We start from the raw sequence: 21855 nt of genomic DNA, 5'->3' as shown, positions 1-21855 counted from the left end.
GCATCAACCTCATTGTCAATGTGTACGTCCCTGGAAAGTACACTACCAAGGTAAGTGAATTTATTTACATCATTCAAACCTTCTCCATTTGTTGTAAGCAATGGTTCCACATATGGATGGTGTGGATGGCTGATGGAGTACCTGTATTTTTTTGGTGTTAATTTTGGTGTTAATTATTAGGCCAAAATTGGCACAGGCAGCAGAGAATAGATCCATACTTTGTTGCATCTCAGCTTCAGAGGCTGCATTGAGTACACAATCATCTGCAAACAGAAAATCATGCAACAACACTCCCTCCACTATGGTCTTGACTTGTAGCCTTTTCAAATGGAAGAATTTATCATTAGTATGGTAGCTGACCTTGATGCTATGTTCATTGTCATTGAAAACATTTGACAACATGACTGACTGAAAACATCATGCTAAAAAGCATGGGAGCAAACATACAGCCCTGTTTCACTCTATTGGCGACTGGGAAGCCATGAAAGCATTGTCCACTATCCAGAACCTGGGCAAGCATGCCATTATGAAATTGAAGTACAATACTGATAAACTTCTCTGGGCAACCAAATTTTGACATAATTTTCCATAGGTCCTCATGACTAACAGTGTCAACAGCCTTGGTCAGATCTACAAATGTATACAGACCTCTGTTCTGCTCCTGGCATTTCTCCCGTAGTTGTTGGGCAGTGAACACCATATTGAAAGTTCCTTGGTTCTTTCTGACTGCCACACTGGCTCTCAGGTAGATGACCAACTTCCAGGTGAAGGATTTGTCTATTAAGGAGGACTCAAGCAAGCATTTTGCCAACAACGACTAAGAGACAGACCCCCACTGTGATTGTCACAGGACAATCTATTATTCCCTTTACCTTTATAGAGATGGACAATGGAGGCATCCTTGAACTCCTGGGGGATACCCTCCCTTTGCCATATAACCTGGAAAATTTCAGTCAGCTTTTGTATGAGCAATGGCCCCACTACCTTGTAAATCTCAGCTGGAATAGAATCAGCACCACGTGCTTTGCCACATGAAAGGAAGCCTAATGGCCCTCAAAACCTCTTCTTCAGTTGGAAGTTCAGCTAAGGAGGGATTGACTTCAACTTGAGGTAAACGGTCAATGGCCTCAGCATTGATTGATGATGGTCTCCTCCTTTATGCTGCATTGAATACTCTCTGACCAAACTCTCGAAAATCCATTCATCATTCATTGAAAAATTATTGAGGGAGAGTCTAAGAAGCACAGATGTCTGTGCCAAGAATAAACCAAAGAAGGTGACTTACGGAGAGCTCTTAAGGAAGCTTTTTCTTCTCTGGAGCCCCTTAGAAATCCTCATGCACTCATTCTGATGGAGTAAATAGGAAGAACAGAGGAGTCTAGGTTTAAGTCTTTGAAGAAAGATGCTGTTACCTTCTTTAAAGATAGTGACTCAATAGAAGCTTAGCAAGCAAAGTTAGGGAGAGAAATTAAGCGATGGAGAAGCCGGTCAATAGAATATCAAAATCTCAGCAATCAAGGAAATCGACGAGGATGGGATTCGAACCCACGCGTGCAGAGCACAATGGATTAGCAGTCCATCGCCTTAACCACTCGGCCACCTCGTCAAATACGACTGCAAATTTTCATTTTTGGAAGATTTGTTTTGGCTAAAAGATTGTTTCTGTCGGCATTGTAAAGTCTTTGCAAAATTAAAGTCTTTTTCGTTGTGGGTGGAGGCTGGATGGATCTCATCTGGAAAATAAAGGAATAAAGTGACAAGGTCTTCACTTATGGCTCTCCACCTGTTTCACATCCGTTGCTTTCTCCCAACCTCTAAATCGTAAACAATTATTTTACTCCCCTTCCCCTCCCCCCTAGGCATACTATTCTCCCTGCGAGCTACCCTTCCAATTGACACCCAGCTGGGCAACTACATCTCCAGGCAGTTAAGGGCACTCATCAAGTTACATAGTTTAGAAACTCTTCGCAGGAAAGCTTCTATAACTAGCTCAAAGCAAAGTCATTTACCAAGATGACAGAGTAGGAATACTATACACACTATACCTCCCCCACTCTATAACTGGTATCATACTCTCCCAGAAACTCTCAGTCATTGGGAACAATGGAAACCAACAGTATATACTGACAGTGAGGCACCCAACAGAGATCTTGCATTTCTGAGAATTCAGTACTTGACCTCATGTCCTTTCTCTCCTGAAGCCCCCACTTTCCTACTTCCCAACCAATCACGTTCTTCGAAGCGTCTCTGCTAGGCAGACTTGGCTCCGTGGGTGTTTTTCTTCAACATTGCCCGGGCAAATTCTCTCGAATCCATCTGTGTCAAAATTCTATCTTGTTCTGACTATTCCCTCCTCACAGTCAGCATATTAGGTTTTAGCAGAAAATAAAATGTGAAGAGAAATCTGGAAGTCACATCCCAAAGATCAAAGGACTATATTTTACAAATTATACCATATGTTAACTAACGTTTACATCCTAGTAATATGTGCCGAATCAGGAGAAACCATCTTGATGCCACTTGTCAAAAAGTTGTGGTCCTAAGATATGTAATTTCCAGACAAAATCCAGACCTCCACAGCTCTAGACTAGCAGAACCTCAACAAGATGCTGATAATTTTGAGATGACGACTTTGAAGTTTTACAATAATTTTGAGGTGACTTAGATATGCTAATGAACTATCCCCGAGGTGGCATATAAGACTTAGTCTGTTTCTCCCCCAAACCCTATAAAAATGAGACTTCAAACTCCTACCCTTCAGCCCACTTCCTTCTCCATCGGATCTACGCTGCTTAGGGCTCACAACGAGAATGTCTGGTTAAGTGAGTGACATTCTCTGCCCCTCCCTTTCTTCTTCCCCACCCAGTCTTCTTTCCTTTACTTTGCCACTTCCCATCTCTTTGCCGCGGTCTGCCTCTGTACCACTTCTTAAGGCTTGTCTCTGACTTTTTGGGCTTTTGCCCCCATATTCTCGGTGTTTAGTTAAAGTGCCCTCCCCCCGTGTCCCGAAGCCAGCAGTGGTTTTTCCCTTCGAGTACCCGAAGAACCACGCGTGACTGCTCCATTTCATAATTTCCTAAATTATCAAGCAACCATAATAGACACCTCTCCTCATCTGAAGCAAACCAAGATCATTTAAACGGTTTCCAGCCTAATTACTCTGGGTGCATTGTGGGGGGGGGGGGGGAGAGAAAATAAAGGGATAGGCTGGGGGATTGGTGTCTCTGCTCCCTGCTGGATTGAGATTCTCCTATTGCGTAGCCTTGCTGTTGGATGCGAAGCACAGATGCGGAAGGGAGGAAGAGCCCAGAGAAATTTTCTCTACCCCTGCAGTCCTTCAGCAAAGAACAGTGGTCGCGTTCCACAAAGTTGATTGCTGTTTCTGCTATGTCTCACTCCCTCCAGGGCCTTAGAGCCTTATCTTTGTAGAGATTATCAATGGCTTTCCAGATAACCTGTGGCCCGCTGCCCTTACAACGTATCTCCTCCCTCCATTAAAAGTCCCACTGGATGATTGCATCAGTTGTTGAAAGGTGGAGAAACAATGAATCACCCCTTTTCTCTCCACCCCTTTTGCAGACGAATAAATCCAATTGGTCAGTCCAGTATTAGGAAGAGAAAGGAAATCCCATTATGTCTGGGTTCAATAGTCTCTAAAACGAGAGGTTTCCGCTACGTGGAAAATCATTGAGAGATCACAAGCTCAGAACATGTTATGGGGACTGGGAGGGTTGAGTTGGGAGGTGAGGACCGAGAAAGGATTGCTAAACTGGGAGAAGGGATGGAGACTAGCAGAGGTCAGTGTTTTGTATTAACCCCTTCATGACTCAGTGGCTTAGACTTTCTACTGCTGCTACCCCGCAATATGACCTGCACAGCAAGAAACCCAGTGAAAACTGGGAGCATGTAGCCAAAGGTGCAGAACGAATTGGCATCCCAGCTGGAAACACTCCGGCCTTTTAGTTTGAGCGGCGATTGTACTGCTGATGCCAGCGCTCAGTTTGTTACAGTCGGCTGGCTCTGGGCTTTTCTAAGGGCTGGGGTGAAAAGGCCTGGGCCAACTGAAAAAGCACAAGCAAGAGACAAATAGTTAGGAGATTTCGAGGCCTACACATCAGGGTGGCGACGGCGACCGTAGCTAGAGCACCAAAGGTCTGGAGCGGCGACACTGACAGGCAAACCCTTGCTAGTGCAAACCCGAGATCAGACAGGTTGGCAGGAGCAGGTGATTGTGCACCTGGCAGAGAGCTGAGCCTGAGACTGAGAGAAAGAGTTAGAAGAGAAGTCTGGGTCTCAAAAAGACCATGGTATAAAGGCTTCTTCCTCTCTCCCGTCCCCTTTGTTCTTCTGCTAGATGTGATTTTGACCGGAAGTAAAAAGGATTGGTGGGGAAGGAGGTAGGCACCGGTGTGAAAGTTCCCCAGTACTGGTCTAGGGACAAGAAAATTAATGGGAAGAACTTGGGGGAAAGCATTTTAACTTGACTTAGTTAAGTTTTTCTTTTCGTTTTAAATAATACTTTTAAATGAAGAGTATTTTTTCCATTACACATAAAGACAATTTTTAACATTCATTTTTAAATAATATTTTGAGTTCCAAATTTTTCCCCTTCCTCCTAAGGGAGGAAGTAATTTGATACAGGTTATATATGTTCAATCATGGAAAACATATTTCCATATTAGCCATGTCGTATAAGATGAAACAGAACAAAAGGGGAAAAAAACTACAAAAAAATTAAATGAAAATACTTTGCTTTGATCCGCATTCACACTCCATCAGTTCTTTCTCTGGATGTGGATAATGTTTACCATAATGAGTCTTTTGGAACTGTATTGCTGAAAAAAGCTAAGTCAATTATAGTTAATCACAACAGCACAATGTTGCTGTTACTCTGTACAAAGTTCTCCTGGTTCTGCTCACTTCACTTTGCATTGGTTCATGTAAGTCTTTCTGGGTTTTTCTGAAATCATTGAGCTCTTATTTCTTATAGCACAATAATGTTCCATCACAATCATACATCACAGTGTATTCAGTCATTCCCAATTGGTGGGCATCTCTCCCCCACCTCATTTCCAATTCTTAGCCACCACAAAAAGAACTGTTATAAATAAAAATACATGCATTTATTAAGAAAGGTAATATCTGTTTGGGGCCCTTGGAGGGGCCTAGTTGACAGCATTTCTGCTCATTTCTGATGCTTCTATTGCTTGGGATTGCTGCTTGCAGATTTATGAAGGGAAATTGGTTCATTAGGAAATCTCTGAGCCAATTCAGTTGGGGACTATTGAGGGATGTCTTTCAAGCATTTCCATAAACCCCTACACGTTGGAAGTTTCATTATCCTAGGAAAGGAAGAGATGGGCTGGGAAAGGTTATTATGGCAGAATCTGAGACCTGAGAGACCAAAATATTTCAAATGCCAGTCACCACTTGAGGCAACAGCCCAGAATTCATTGATGTTGCCAAGGTGAAAACCCAATGAGAGACTGGCTCTGAGCACAGATGTTGAACTAGAAGTGAAGATAAATTGTTAGCATTGATAAGTTTAGTTATGTATTCATTTTGTGCTTATAACAACCCTCTGCTAGTATTATTCCCTTTTTACAGGTAAAGAAAGGGAGACACAATGAGGTTAGGTGATTAACTCAGCATCATACTACTTTTTTTTTTTTAAGACTGATATCGCACTTTATATATAAGTTTGCAAAGCATCATACATACATTCTCATTTTAGTCCCTCAACAGTCCTACAAGTTAGAGCTAGTTCATTATTCTCAGTTTACAGCTGGAAATAGAGACTTAAATGATTTTGTCCACTGTATGCCAGCCTGGTAAATATCAGAGATGGGGAAAGTTTCCTTACCAAGATTAGTCAAATCTTTACAAGTTGCAGTTTTCCTAAAATAGCATTACTTTGAAGTATGAAAATACACAAACTCATAAATGCATCTGAGTGTTAAATGCAAGAGTATAATCCTCCTTTATTTGTACAGTTCATTGGTAGCAATTTACCCATTGACTCAATTTACTATCATGTTCAACATTTCCTAAAGTTTAGACAGCTGTTCCTCTCTCCAAATTCTGTTTGATTTCAACTGTATATTTTCCATAGAATCTCTCTGCTTTCTTATTAAATTTGGCATTTCTTTTTTTAATGTAGTCAATATCAGAATCATCGTTATAAGGACATCTCTGACTGTATTTTTCTCGTTTCTCAATTTGTTTTTCTAGGTCTGTAACCATCCTATCAATTTCCTCTGTAGAAGGTACATGTGTTCCATGAAGAAGACTTTTGGGTAGAATTCTTCTCCATGTTTTTCTCTCAGTTTTTCATGTTTCCATATGAGGTTTGATCTGCTTGGTCAACCGATGATACTGGTGTAATTGAGCAGCTGCATGGTCTGAAAAGCCCAGTCTGAGGCAATATTATGCCTCATATATTTCTGACTCCCAAGTCCTATACTCTATCCATTGCACTACCTAGTTGCCTACTGATATGTGACTCAGTTCAATATGTCATTTCACTTTGGTCTTATCAGATAGAACAAACACAGGCTATAGGGCCAAGAGAAAGCTGTCCAAAGTCTATTCCTATGCATATGGATATATGCACCTGGGCTGAAACTATGGCCTTTACTTTTCTTATGACATCATCAATGGGGCTTCTTACTATTCAGCCAGCAAGGGAATACGAGATTTCAATTACTTCCATACAAACTGCTTTGATATCACTCTGGAACTGAGTTCAAATAAATTTCCATGTCAGGAGGAGCTGCTATTGAGTGGCTTGGCAACAAGGAGTCATTGATCAGTTTTCTGGAGGAGGTTCACCAAAGCATTAAGAGAACCATACTTGATGAAAATAACAATGGCATTGTAGGCACAGCTGTTTCTGTTAGTGGAATTATTCATGTTGTCATTTCAAGTGAGCAAGGTGATTACTTTCTGTTACTACTACCAGGCACTTACTGTGTCACTGTCACAGCATCTGGGTATGAATCAGAGGCAATGACTGTGACAACTGGATCTGCAAAGCTAAAGCAGGCTAACTTTCAGCTTAGGAAAGACACTACCAAAGAATCTATTGAGTAAAAAGTCCCTGTTAAGCCTTCCGGTGGCAAAACACTTCTAAAGAAGGTGACATCTTGAGCAACTGGCATAAGGACACAGAGAGGCAGGTCCTGATCATCCACCAGAACTGAGGTCACCCCTACCTTAAAACATTAAAACCAAAAAAAGTCACTCAGATCAGGATGAGAAAAAGAGTCCAACAGGCAAACTTGATGACAGCCTATTATGTTTGTTATTAAATAAGATGAAGCTATCTATATTATTACCTATGATGTCTTTAAATACAAAACTAATTGAGAAAGAAAAAAATGAGTAGAAGCATAACACTGTTCAGTTTTTGTGCCTTGTAGGTCCAAAGCAAATTTGTCCAGATCAGAAGTTACTTATTATTCTTTATTTATTAGAGAAATGCAAATTAAAACAACCACAAGATATCATTTTACACCTATTGAATTGGCTAAAATGATTGAAGGGAAAAGTGACAAATGTTGAAGTGGATGTGGAAAAATTGGGACACTAATTTACTGTTGGTGGAACTGTGAACTGATGCAACCATTTTGGAGAGCAATCTGGAATTATGCTTATAGAGTTGTTAAACTGTTTACCCTTTGACCCAGCGATATCACTACTAGCTTTATTCCCAAAGATGATTAGAGAAAAAGGAAAATAACTTATATGTTCTAAAATATATATAGCAGTTCTCTTTGTGGTGGTAAAGAACTGGGAATTATGGGAATATTCAAAAATTGGGAAATGACTGAACAAGTTTTTATATATGATTGTGATGGACTACTACTGACCTATAAGAAATTATGATCTTAGAAAAATATGAATAGATTTGTATGAAATAACCGAACCAAGAGAACATTGTATACAGTAACAACAATGTTGTTTTAAGAAAAACTTTGACTGAATGTTATTTTGTCTATTATAAATATCCAAATGAACTACAAAGGAGTTACGAAGGAAGATGCTATCTGCATCCAGAGAAAGAACCGACAAATAGAAGTATGTGTCAAATGATTTCACACACACACACACACACACACACACACACACACACACACACACTCGTGTCCAATGGTAGATATGTGGGGGGAGAAAAAAGGGAAAAAATAAAGTTATATCATAACTTTATTATAGATTTTAAAAGAATAGCAGTTAGTACGTAATACTAATATGTGCTATATATAATATATACTCTATGTATTATATAGTATGTAATATATAATGAATTAGCAATAGTACATAAGAGTTTCATGTAGTTTCGTGTGCAATCATCTTTTTTTCCCTATTCTTTTATGTTAGAAATGCTTGTTTTATTTTCCAAGTTCTGAATAAAATAAATAAAAATTCAAAACAAAGTTATTCATTCAAGCATTTTCTGTTTTGTGTTTTATCAGCGATGTTGAGTGTGTATTTCATTAGTACAGAGTCTGGCTTCATTAATCATTTAAATAAGCCTGTAATTCTTGAGAAAGTCCAAACAATTGGCTCAAGGTTTTTGTTCTTTTGGTTTGTTTGTTTTTTGGTAGAAGCCTCCTAGGTACATTGTTCACACTTAGGGTCTCTGACGTTTTGGTTTAGAATCCAGACCAACCTTTGAGATTTCTCTCCTAGCTTCTAGGAAGGACTATAAAAGCTTTTGTGAGCCAAATAAAAAGATGTGAAATTTTACATTCCTATCACTCCCCTTCCCCCCAACTACTCTGTTAGCCTCCCTCCTATGTCTACTACCCTCATATCATCCTGCTAGCCCTCTTCTTTCCAATAGATACTGGTGCCTTTGGCCATTCTCTTTGGTAAACTTCCTTTGACTTGTCAACACAAATCATCACTGTGGCAATTGTGACTAAGCTTACCACACAACAAACTCTAGTGTAAGAAAAAACACTAATAATATGTACTGAGAACTCCACAGAGGATTCTGTAATCTAACCCCCACAGGAATGATTCTACTAAAATAGAACAGACCAGGGAAACTAATCAGGGAGAGACTTAACTGGATTTTGGTTATATACAAAGCCTTAAACAAAATCAGTCCCCAAGTTAGAGTCTCCAGAAGACACCTAAGGATCTGGATGAGAACTCTAGAGAAAATAGAACTATGATGTAAATTGATTTTGCTTTATTCTTCTCCAAAGCAGACCAACTCCTAAGTACCTAGTAGGTTTTTAACCTTTTTTATCCTTTGCTGTGATCCATTTCACTGGATTTATAAAAAATAATATATAAATATATATATATAATACATGTAAATATATATATAAATAAACTTCTGTGAGTAAAATGAAAATGTTAGTATATAAAAACTGTAGCAAAAACACAAGAGAAATCAAGGAAATTACTACAATGAAAGAAGAAATGAAATTCATGATTTTTTGCAGATATACAGCAATTTATTTAGAAAACCATGAGTGAATCAAAACACTAAATGAAGTAAAGTTGCAGGTTATAAAATAAATTCACACCAATTATCAGTATTTTTGTTTCTTCTTAACAAAACTCAGTGGGAAGAGTTATAGAGAAATTCCACCCAAAATAATTATAGAAACCATAAAATAATTTGAAATGTATCTAGGAACTCTATGAATTCAAGTATAAAACATTTTTCAAAAATAAAAATAATGCTACATAATTGGGAAGACAATTCTCATGGGATGGTTGAACCAATATAATACAATTTCTAATATGATCTAAGTTAATTTCCTTATTTAGTGTTGTGCCAAGCTAACTACCAAGGGATCATTTTACAAGGCTAGCAAAAAATAATAATGAAATTAATATGGATGAACAAAAGTTCAAGAATCTAAAGGGTAATAATGAAAAAATGTGAGAAGAAAGGAAGTCTATCTGTACCAGAACTCAAATAAAATAACAATCATATAAATGATTCAGAACTGGTTTAAAGAAGAGGCCAACTAATGGAACAGATTAGATATAAAAAGTACAAAAACAAACATCAGAGTAGTATAATGTTAGATAAAATCCCAGATATTCCACCTACCCTCCCTACCCCCATTATTGGGAAAAAAAACTGCCGGGAATACTGGGATTCAGTCTGGCGGAAACAAGGTTTATACCAGCAGTTCTTAAAATTTTTTTTGGACTAAGGAGCCCTTTATATTCTTAAAAACTTAAGACCTCAAGGAGCTTTTGTTTATGTAATTTATATCTATTGAATTTAATGTATTAGCAACTGAAATGGATAAAAATTTTAATATATTTATTCATACACTTAAAATAACAATTATAAATCTGTAGCATATTAACATAAATAGCATATTTTATGAAATTAACTATATATTTTTCCAAAATAAAAGAATAGCAAGAAAAGTCACATGGTTTTATTTACAATTTTGAAATGCACATTTTGAATTTCTTTTGCACCATGAGTGCAAATGTTAGCACAGTGATTCCAGGATAAATCATTAGATTCAGAAAAATTATTGAACAGTTTGAATATTTCAGCACATTCAAATAAAAGAAAAAAGATGGGCATGTATTACATTTATCTCTGATACTTTTTTTTTTTAAAGCAAAACCAAAACCTGTCTGAGGCCACTTTCCTGAAGACACTAGAATCTTGTACAACCTCAATGGTTGCTTAGTCTGCATACACACATGCCATTGATAGAACTCCTAATTAAATTATAAATTTATAGCGTTGCTCTTGCAGAAATATATGACAATAAGGAAGATGTTACAAAAATGGATATAGTTATGACGGTTGCTAAATTTGGTGGAAAGCCAAATTAAAACAACCTTTTAACATGAGATTATAAATTCTTCTCAGTCTCTTAGAATCTGGATGCATCTCCTGCTGAATTATTGGGAAGAAAACAATTGTTCGTGGAGATTTGGGGATGACAGTGAAAATACTACGTTTCACTTCCCCAAAGCAAATAAAATCCTGATGAGTAGAAGACAGTGAAATCTTTGTGGTTTCAGTGTTCTTAATTTTGGACAGCATGAATGCCATTGAGAGTAAAGATGAAGAAAGAAGAAAATTACTTTAAGAAGAAAAAGGAAAATGTTTTTGATTTGTCAGACGGATTCCCCCCTGACACTTGAGTTGGTCATATTTTAGAGTCAGTTTTCGGTAGTGAATGGGCTGATCGACTCAGGAGTATCTCTCTACGGTAATCAGCCAGCAGGCTGCTTTATGAACCAAAGAAAGCCAATGAAAGTTAACAGTGGCCACGCAACTTTCTGGTTTCTTTTTTGCAGAACATACAGAAACAGAGACAACCTCACAGTAGAATACAATGGAAAGGCACTGGAATGATTTTAATGCCAATTTGAAGGTTTCTAGCACTTGGAAAAGTGAGATCTGGGGAGAAACTTGGCCTTAAATTGTGTAAATTCAAAACTCTTGCAATTGTTCAATAGCCATTTATTAGACTGATTGCCTAGAAATAACATAAACCACGCTCTTCTTAAAATCCCAAATTTAGATTTATTTAAAGCTTGAAATGTGGTTCTGCTCTAATAGGAAATCACTTTCCATCGGTACGCATATACTGAATTCACTTTTATGAGCATAGTTGGCATTTTCTAAAAAATTCCTAATACGTAGGAATTCATAATTCTCTTGCGCACAGTTGAGTCATCTTATATTTTTCTCAGATTTAGGAAACCTACTGAACTAGGAACGAAATTTTTTAAAATGTGAATTTGTCTCATTTTATTCAAGGGTTTTACTCGGAAAGTGATTATACACGCAGGTTTCCGTAGTGTAGTGGTTATCACGTTCGCCTAACACGCGAAAGGTCCTCGGTTCGAAACCGAGCGGAAACACAAATAAGTCGCTGAAGCAGTAGTCTTTTTCTCCTCGGAAGGACCCTTAAAAATCTCGATTGTGAGAAGTCCATACCTTCTTGTGGTGTGTACCCTGATACTCAAAGGCAAAACAACAGTTTGGTAGGTTTTGGAAAGCTGAATCTGAGTACATTCCACTCAGTTTGGAAAATTTACAGGTTCAGGTAATTCCTGGATGTCTCATCACCAGCAGGTTCATGACTTGGTGTTGGAGTTACCGTGAGCAACTCTGAAACAAAAATGCGAAATAGATCTTCCTCCTTGTGTACTCTCTTCCGCTCTGCGGCAATAGTGGAAAAGGAAGAGGGGAGGTGGGAGAATTTCAGGATATCTATAAATATTAAAGTTAGCTATTGGTGACTAAAGAGAAAACAGGCTGCTGGAGTAAATGATATTAATTTAACATTCTCACTATGAATGAATGCAAAAGACCGAAATTGTAGTTACATGGAAAAATGGTTCATAAATTTTCTTTTGAGGAGGTGAACAGAGTTGACAGAATTGGTTTTCAAAAGCAGTGTCAAGATACTTATCTTTCTTATATTATGATACTCATAATGAGCATTTATAAAAACATCATCATGAAAGCGCTTGCTTAGAGAGAACTGGGTGGTTCAGTGGACAGAGTGTTTGGGCTAGGATCGGGATGATCTGAGTTCAGATTTGACCTCAGACCCTTGCTAGCTTTGTAACCTTGGGCAAGTCACTTAATCTCTGTCCCAGTTTTCTTAAATTTGCAATTAAATTATTGTACCTCACAGGGCTGTTTTTAAGGATTAAGTGAGATAAAATTTGTGAAGTGCTTAGTCTAAGTGCTATAGCAATGCTTATTTCCTTAGGTATTTTTTCAGTGTTGGTGCAGAAGAGGTAGAGAAATTCTGTGAAGAATTTTGATCTTTCAAACTATATCAATGTGTATTTTAATAGTCAATGATGTCAATGCAAGGATGAACATAGTGGAGAATGATGAAAAATGGGTTGGAAAACATGGTTTAGGAATAGGAAAAAAGTTGTTTTGTGTGTATTTGTGAAATATTGTTCTCCAGGTTTCTTGGGGAATGTTAGTAGCTACTGTCTTTATTATACTACCTTAGTAAATGCTGTTGCTTTGCCCTAATTGGGTCACTAGAAATCTTTCCCAATGCTAGTACCTTCCTTTTTTTTAACTATTTCTAAATCATCCTGTATCTATTTTTTCATACGTAGTTATTTGCATGTTGTCTCCTGTTTTAGATTGTAAACACCCTGAGAACAGGCACTATATTTTTTGTCTTTGTGGCCTCAACGCTTAGCACAGTGTCTGTACGTGGCAAGTGGTTATCAATTGCTTGTTGACTGACTGAGTTAGGATCACAGGGCCTTCTTTCTGTGTCTTTCTTCTCTTATTTCCATCCTTTCCCTCAGCAGTCAACTCTCCGACCCCTTCCCTCACAACCCAGGGGCGTAGCTGGTTCTCCTGAGGATCAGTTGATACTCCACCTCATTTCAAACAGTGCCTATGGGGCTGATGGGGGATTCTGGTTTACGGAGCTGTTTGTTACCCAGAGGCAGCGAATCAAAGGGGATCCTGTCCTCTTTCCCAACTCCAGCTGTGACTTTCACTTCACCAGATTCTCTTGCTGCTCGGTTCTACTGCTTTCTGCTTTTTCCTTCCCTAACTGATAAACGGTGATTTGGAAGGCTAGAGTCTGAGCTGCGAGCTTCGTGTGTATTGGGATCCAGGGAGGGCACACGCTTGTTTGTTTTCTCCTTTAAGCAGCCGTTTCCGCCAAGAGCTAGTGAAGGCGGCGAACCCACTCCTCCAGCGGTTCTGAGGCGGTCAGGCGCCATTCTTGTACTTTGCATTACTTTTCATGTGGACTTTAAATAAAAGCTTCTTACTGGCAGGCGGTGGGATTCAGTGGAAAGAGCCTCTTGCAAGCTTACCTCTGAAATACTACCTCTGACATTTATACTACCAGTGTTACCATAAGCGCGTCCCTTTCCCTGCCGACTTTCAGTTTCTCCATCTGAAAAATAAGGGAGTTAAACTAGATGGCCTCAAAGGTGCTTTCCAGGTATTGGTAGCGGATCCCCGTAAATTCAGGGACACTTTTCTCGACGAAAATGGGACCCGAATCCTTGACCTTCCTAACAGATAAACTTTCCCTTGGCCACAAAATAGCAAACAACAGACCAAGAAAGGATGGCCTCTTGGCTTTTTTTGGCGGCCCCAAAGGCTCTGGAATTGGAGGGCCGCAGGAAGGAGAAACTGCGGGACCGAATAGAATTTCATTGCAGAAGCTTAACGAGAATCTGAGTCCGGAGAGAGGCTGGAGTATGTTGCTTCTCTGTGGCTACCGGAGGTCCTTGGGTCTTGCGCAATCATCCCGTTCCAACAAGTGAGTATACCTGACAGCTAGTCACAGGTTGGCTGCTTGGCTGTGTTCAAGACAATCTAATGCTGGAATGGCTGATGGTGGATCTGATAGTCATCAGGCTGGACTCCTCTCTAAGAAACAATAAGAGAAACAAACTTCCCAGTACACAGAATCTTCTCTAAGAAGATCAGACAAGAATGATGCATGGCGGAGGGGAAGCGTGTGAGACGTGGGTGTGTATGAGTTTCTGTAAGTAGATGGTTTCTGTGTTCTACTACCAAAGGAGACTGAATCCTTGAACGTCTGCAGCGGAAGTACCTTGGATCTAGCCACGCCGTTTGTTTGTCTCTTTTTGCGCTGGGCTTTGGCCAAAATGAGTAATTCCAGTAACAGTTATAGCAAACCCTTGCCCAGAGGTGGAGTTTCGCTCTTGCTGACTCTTGGGCTCGAAATGCGGTCCTTTATCTTTTTCCCACAAACCACAGGACAAGATACAATCTACTTCCGTTAAGAAGATTCCCCCAGACCTCCCTTTCTATAACGCCCTTGCCCCCTAACCTCACACAGCTTTGGACCTCTCCAACGCACCGGTCCTGTAATATTTCCATATTTTGATGACTATGTATTTGTGTCTTATTTCCCAAGGAAATTTCTCAAGTATATTTAGGACAGCGAGGAAGTCTTCCCTAAACATTATATCACCCCCATCAAGTACAGTGTTATGCACAACTAAGAGCTGAATGAGCTAGTCAATGAGCCAGTGAGCTAATGGAAAATGTGGAAAATTGATTTACCAAATATTTGTCTATGAACATTTGCAGAATATGTATAGGAGAGATCTAGTTAGAAAGGAAAATTTATAATCTTTAGATTACGAGCACTTGTGAAATATATGAGTTGTGGTTTGAGTGGAAATCTATCAATAGCCTTTGTGATACAAATACACCTGATTGTTTTGTGACGACATGAAGGAGTAGCCCATTGTGGAGCTCGAATCCATGACCAGAAGATTAAAAGTCTAATTATCTACTAACTGCGGTAGTCAGATCAACTGAGAAAACTTCCCTTAAATCGTTAGTAATAAAATCCTCTCCTATCAATGAATTTCGTTCTATAATGTAGATTCCACTTTTCTCGACTCATCCCATAAATTGGACAAAGATCAACACAGTTGAAGGCTTTCTTCACCTTCTCTGGACACTGCTAATAATAAAATACCACTATTCACATGATCTCAATTTTAATTTTCTTGACATTTTCCCCGTTTCTTGTCCTTTGGGGTTTGGGGGTAGAGTAGAACAAAACAGATTAGGATTAGAAGTCCCCTTGGTTCTTAAAGGTTAGATTTTCATATCTAAAACCATTACTTCTGGGAACTCCTGGTTTTAGGCCAACATAATTCACTTCCTAATAGCACCTAGGAACCAAGTGTTCTCTGTTTCTTGGTATTCTTTGCATGATTCGTTTATCATAATTAGTTTGACAATACAAAAGAGAATATCTTAGAGATATTCAAAAGAAAATTTTACTGTTCTTAAAATTTGTGAGAAAGCACATAGGAAATTTCTTGGCTTTCTATCTGGTGGATATCTTAGTTTTAGCAAATAATACTCTGTGAATTAAATTGATTCCTGTGTATTTCTCCCTTTCTTACCTAATTTCAACTTCATATGCAGCCTTTTGCTGTTGAGGTATGATAAGTGAAGAGGGGATTGATTTTTTTTGCCTACTATCATCATAACCATCACCATCATCATCACCAACTCTGTATGTGCCAGCTATGAGTGTGAAAAAATACTGAAAATTTTTTAATAATCATTCAGAAGAACTTGAAATTTGGCTTGATGGATAAACATTTTAAACCTATGGCAAAAAGACATCTCAATGTTCCTGGCCACTGTGCATTACAAGAACATAATAATTCCAATTCCTTGTGCCATTCTGATTTTGCAGAATCAAGTCACAGTACTGTAGGACACCAAGAGTGAAGGATAATGTGTACTCCCTTCCCAGTTTTCTAAAAGAGACCCTTCTCATGTAGGGAAATGAAATTACTTTTATAACAAGAAATCCCTTTTTAGAGCACAGTCTTACTGAACTCTCTTCTCTATCCCAAGTTTTGCCATCAAATACTTTGCAGGAGATTTAGCTTTCTGGAACAGGTCCTATAGGATCCTGCAAAAGAATATTCCCACTTTCTAAAGAAATAACACATTGGTGAGATAGTTTTCTATTGCTGAGAAATCTGTCTAATAGTTTATTAAATGGATTCAGTGAGTATTTAGAAAATGAGAGAAGAGTGGAAAAAACCAGCTAGGATAGCTTCATGAAGACCAGGTCAGGACAGATTAAGTTCTTGTAGTGTTAGACTGGAAAATCTTGGGAATATCTTCAATTTGTGGGAACTGAGAAATATCTGTGTTGGGTCAGGTATATGCATTTTGGCCATATAGGTGTGTGAGCTTCTCAGTGATCCAGCTGTGGGGTTCCCTGGACACAGGCACACTCAACAGCTGTTTCCTACTGGCTCATTGCACTGCTGGATTATTTATTTTTTTAAAATTAAATTGGATTTATTTTTTGTTACATTTTAAATTCTGAACTGTCTCCCTCTCTTCCTCCCCACTCTGCACTAGAGAAGGCCACCATTTGACACATATATCTCTAACTATAAAGATATAAATGCAAAACCAAAGTATGTATACTTCTGTTTATCAGTTCTTTCTCTGGAGGTGGGTAACATCTTCCTTCATGAGTCTTTTGTAGTTGATATTTGAATATTTATAATACTCAGAATATCTTAGTCATTCAGTTATTCTTTGAATAATATTGCTGTTACTGTATATAACATTTTCTTGGTTCTGCTCATTTCACTCTTTATTATTTTATGTAAGTCTTCCCACATTTTTCTAAAATCAATCTTCTCATCATTTCATACAGCAGAGTAGTATTCCATCATAATCATGTGCCAAAATTTGTGTAGCCATCCTCCAATGGATGGAAGTTTCTTCAATTTTCAACTCTTTTCTACCACAAAGAGAGTTTCTATGAACATTTTAGAACGTAATGGTTCTTTTCTTCTTTTTCTATTTTTTTATTTTGAAATTAAATACAAAAAGACAAAAAAGAAAACATTTCCATGTATACACCAAGCACAGCATAAAAAGAGGATTCAATACAAAATCATGAATTTCCATTTCACACTGTTTACTTAAAAAAAAAAACCCATGTAACAAATACTACACATCATTTTCAAAATTTCTGGTTTTTTGTGCTTCCTAATTTTCCTTTTAATCTCTGCTGTGCACTTTTTATTTTTTCTCCCTCCTTCCTGACCCTGCCTTAGAGAAGGCATTACACACTCATGTATCACTATACTACACATACTTCTATTTATCAGTTCTTTCTCTAAATATGCAGTCAGTGACCTCTCAACCTGAATACATTCTCCTTTGCCAACTTGTACCTAAGGTCAGGATACGGCATGTTGGTTGTTGTCCTTCATTTTTGAAAAGGACCAAAATGACATCACCACTGTAAACTGAAATCTCCTTGTGTCCAACTGTGGCTGATCAGACCAATACGAGCTTGGAATGCTCTACCACAGGTTGGGCACAGATAGTCCGTATGAATATTTAGGGTCGATATTCCAGATTTGTGCATCCTGCATTTACTTTGTGCTGTCTCAATTCTGCTTTGCTCAAAGAACACAGCACCTTTTCTTATGTGGGCACACCATACTGAGCTGCCTGTGCCAGTGTCTTTCATGTTGCACAGTCAAATCCAAAGTTCTTGAAAGAGACCTTGAGAGTGTCCTAGTATCGTTTCTTCTGGCCACCCTGTGATGGCCTGCCCCATGCAAGTTCTCCATAAAATAGTTTTTTTGGCAAGAGTACATTTTGCAATTGAGCACCATGGTCAGCCCATCAGGGTTGCGCTCTCTGAAGCATAGTTTGAATACTTGGAAATTCAGCTCAAGCATGGACTTCAGTGTCTGGTACCTTATTCTGCCAGGTGATCCTCAGAATCTTCCTAAGAGAGTTCAAATGGAAGCGATTCAGTTTCCTGGCATGGTGCTGGTAGATTGTCCATGTTTCAGAGGCATATAATGATGAGGTCAGCCAATGACTCTGTAGATCTTCAATTTGGTAGTCAGTCTAATACCTCTTCTCTCCCAAATTTTTCTTCAGAGCCTCCCAAACACTGAGCTAGCTCTGGCATGTGTACATCCCTGGAAAGTATACTACCAAGGCAACTGAACTTATCCACAGCATTCAAAACTCCTCCGTTTGTTTTAACTGATGGTTCCACATATGGAAGATGTGGTGGTAGCTGATGGAGCACCTGCATTTTTTTGGTGTTAATTATTAGGCCAAAATTAGCACAGGCAGCAGAGAATGGATCCATACTTTGTTGCATCTCAGCTTCAGAGGCTGCATTGAGTGCACAATCATCTGCAAACAGAAAATCATGCACCAACACTCTCTCCACTTTGGTCTTGGCTTTGTAGCCTTTTCAAATTGAAGAATTTACCATCAGTAACGTAGTTGACTTTGAGGCCATGTTCATCCTCATTGAAAGCATTTGTCAGTGTGGCTGAAAACATCATGCTAAAAGGCATGGGAGCAAGCACACAGCCCTGTTTCACTCCATTGGTGCCTGGGAAGGCACAAGAGCTTTGTCCACTATCCAGAATCTGGGCAAACATGCCATCATCAAATTGATGTACAATATTGATGAACTTCTCCAGGCAATCAAATTTTGACATAATTTTCCATAAGCCCTCATGACTAATAGTGTCAAAGGCCTTGGTCAGATCTGTGAACATTATATACAGACCTGTTCTGCTCCTGACATTTCTCCTGGAATTGTTGGGCAGCAAACACCATATGGACTATTCCTCGGCCCTTTCTGAAGCCACACTGGCTCTCAGGTATATGTTCATCTTCCAGGTGAACTTCTTGAACTACCAAGGATTCAAACTATGCTTCAGAGAGTGCAACTCTGATGGGCTGGTCAAGTTGTTCAAATGCAAAATGTTTGCTTGCCAAAAAGACTATTTTATGGGGAACTCACATGGGGCAAGCGATCACATGGTGGTCAGAAGAAGCGATAGAAGGACACTCTCAAGGTCTCTCTCAAGAACTTTGGATTTGACTGTGCAACATGGGAGACAGTGGCACAGGACCGCTCAGCATGGTGTGCCCACATGGGAAAGGGTACTGTGCTCTATGAGCAAAGCAAAATTGAGACAGCCTAAAGGAAACGTAGGATGCATCAAATTTGGGGTATCCACTCCAAATATTCACCCGGACTATCTGTGCCCAACCTGTGGTAGAGCATTCTGAGATCATATGGGTCTGATCAATCATCAATCACACTGAAATTTCACTTTATCATGGTGATGATGTCATTTTGGTCCTCTTTGAGAATGAAGGACAACAACCAACCAACCTTTTTTTCAGAGATTATCAGTGATTGCTTTCCCTTAATGTTCAACAGCTAACTGTAGAAAATAGGAATGAGAAAAGAGAAAGGGTGAAGGAGAGCAGCTCTGAATCTAGGGTTGTGACTTGGATTTGAACAAAGATTGTGGAGGAAAGGAGGAGAGAAGTAACCAAGATTGGGACTCAACACTTGGTTAAAGGTTTGGGAATTTGCCTTGGGGTGCTACTCACTGGGACATCAGTAGCCTAGCTCCAAACTTCTCTAGTGTAATTTATTAATCCATTAAAACACCAGGTATTTGTGGAGCTATATAACTCATTGCAAAGTGCTGGAAGGGACTCAAATGACTAACAGACATTCTATTTACTAAGAGCTTAAAATAAACAGTTAGGGACATAAGATGTACACACACTGACACCTAAAGGTTATTGTGAGGTATCATCTTCCACCATATCCTGCATTGTGACATTGTGTAAGGGACAGTAGATTGAGGTGGGGATTGTTGTTTGTCTTTGGTTCTCAAAGAGGATCATGACATCAGGAAGGTGATGTAGTGACTTGCAAACCAGTCTCACTCTCTCCTCTGAAGCCATCTGGGTTCAGTGGCAAGATATGGTGGTAGGGTGGGGATAAGGATAGAGGGAGAGAGGAAAAAGGAAGTAAGGAAGGAAGGGAGAAGGGAAAGGAAAAAGAAAGAAAAGACTCTCTACCCTCTGAGCCGTACAATTTTGTATCCAGTGAGAAGGAAGCATGAACTCTGTCAAATCAGGTTATCTTTTTCACTTTCTACTTCACTTTCCAGGCACTAGTCTTCATTCAAGTATCCTCAAATTGGTCCCATCATAGGATGTTGGACTCCTATCTTGGATAATGGCTGGCATTATAAATATTTGGAGTTCTCAGGCAGGCCTCAGATGTTGGTGTATCATCCTTTTATGTCATATCTCTCACCCTCCTAGGGTAACAAAACTGATGTGGAAATACTTTAAGGGCATCTCCCTCCAGCCTCCACATGTTTCAGCTCAGAGATTGCCCCAAGGAATCTATCTCCCTCCAATAAACACCACCTGGTGGAAACAGCTGGGCTAAGCAGCTAAGGGGAAGGCAGCTGGAAAGCCTCCTAGGATGCAAATCATTAGTATTTTTAAAAAATGCACTTTTAATGTCAAAAAGTCCATTTCTTCAAGACAAGTAAGGGCTTGTGTTGTAAAGAATTAAATGGAATTCATGAAAGTAAAAAAATTCACGATTTCAGGTGGGGGTATCCTATTTGGAGGAGTTGTCTAGACTCGAACCTGAGGCTTTTACATCTTCAGCAGAAGATATATCCCAAGATCCTTGAGTTAGTACCTGCAAGGATTTGTTGAACCATTTATTCTGATTTCCACAAGAATAGTATGTTCAAGTTTTGAACATCTCCCTTATCTTAGAATAGCTTGCCACATGGTCCTCTACTTTGAGGTTCATGTTTTCAATTACTCATCAAAAAATCTACGCATGCTCTACAATGCCCGACAAAGAATGAATAATTTTAAAATGTTGATGTCTGTGACGCAGCACAATAGTGCTTTGACCATAGGAGGCTGTTCTTAGATTATATGAATAGTTTGTATGTATATACATATACACATACATAAAATGTTACATTCGAAGACTCTCACGCTGCTTTGGGAATCCCTATCGAATTTTTTTAATGAGCAAAGGTTACCCCAAAATTTTGGGTTTAATTTGTTTCCGCCCGGTTTCGAACCGGGGACCTTTCGCGTGTTAGGCGAACGTGATAACCACTACACTACGGAAACTACCTGGAAAATCGCTGGAATTGATGACAAAATTCACCTACTTCCAATCCCACGTCTTTTCCCCCCAAGACCCTTTAATCATTTCTAGTCTTTGAACCTGCATTCTGGGAAACTCACAGTCGTATCTGTTTGATTACCTACATACTCTCCTCTCCTCAAGGGGTCCCCATTCCCTGGCATCCTAGCCAACAAAGACCTTTACATCCGAGCCTTTCGATACTAACGCAGCGGTAGAGAAATACTTCGTTCTAATCATCTGGCAGAAATCTCCCCGCAACCTGAAACTTGTTGCTACTTTTCTCTCCCAGTATTAGAGACCCCCATTTGCCGGCCAGTCCCCTTACTCAGAACCT

General features: G+C 39.1%; 3 non-coding genes across 3 annotated transcripts; 1 reads left to right on the top strand and 2 right to left on the bottom strand.

Annotated features, from left to right (window-relative positions):
- Positions 1 to 1524: 1524 nt before the first annotated feature.
- Positions 1525 to 1606, bottom strand: TRNAS-GCU (transfer RNA serine (anticodon GCU)). Its single transcript has one exon. It is a non-coding gene; the product is annotated as a tRNA-Ser (tRNA).
- Positions 1607 to 11798: 10192 nt separating this feature from the next.
- Positions 11799 to 11871, top strand: TRNAV-AAC (transfer RNA valine (anticodon AAC)). The gene has a single exon. It is a non-coding gene; the product is annotated as a tRNA-Val (tRNA).
- A 9558-nt stretch (positions 11872 to 21429) lies between these two features.
- On the bottom strand, positions 21430 to 21502 carry TRNAV-AAC (transfer RNA valine (anticodon AAC)). The gene has a single exon. It is a non-coding gene; the product is annotated as a tRNA-Val (tRNA).
- Between the last annotated feature and the right edge of the window lie 353 nt (positions 21503 to 21855).

Source organism: Notamacropus eugenii, chromosome 4 (assembly GCF_028372415.1).
Source record: "Notamacropus eugenii isolate mMacEug1 chromosome 4, mMacEug1.pri_v2, whole genome shotgun sequence".
NCBI classification, from domain to species: domain Eukaryota; kingdom Metazoa; phylum Chordata; class Mammalia; order Diprotodontia; family Macropodidae; genus Notamacropus; species Notamacropus eugenii.
This window is presented reverse-complemented; position numbering and strand designations above follow the sequence as displayed.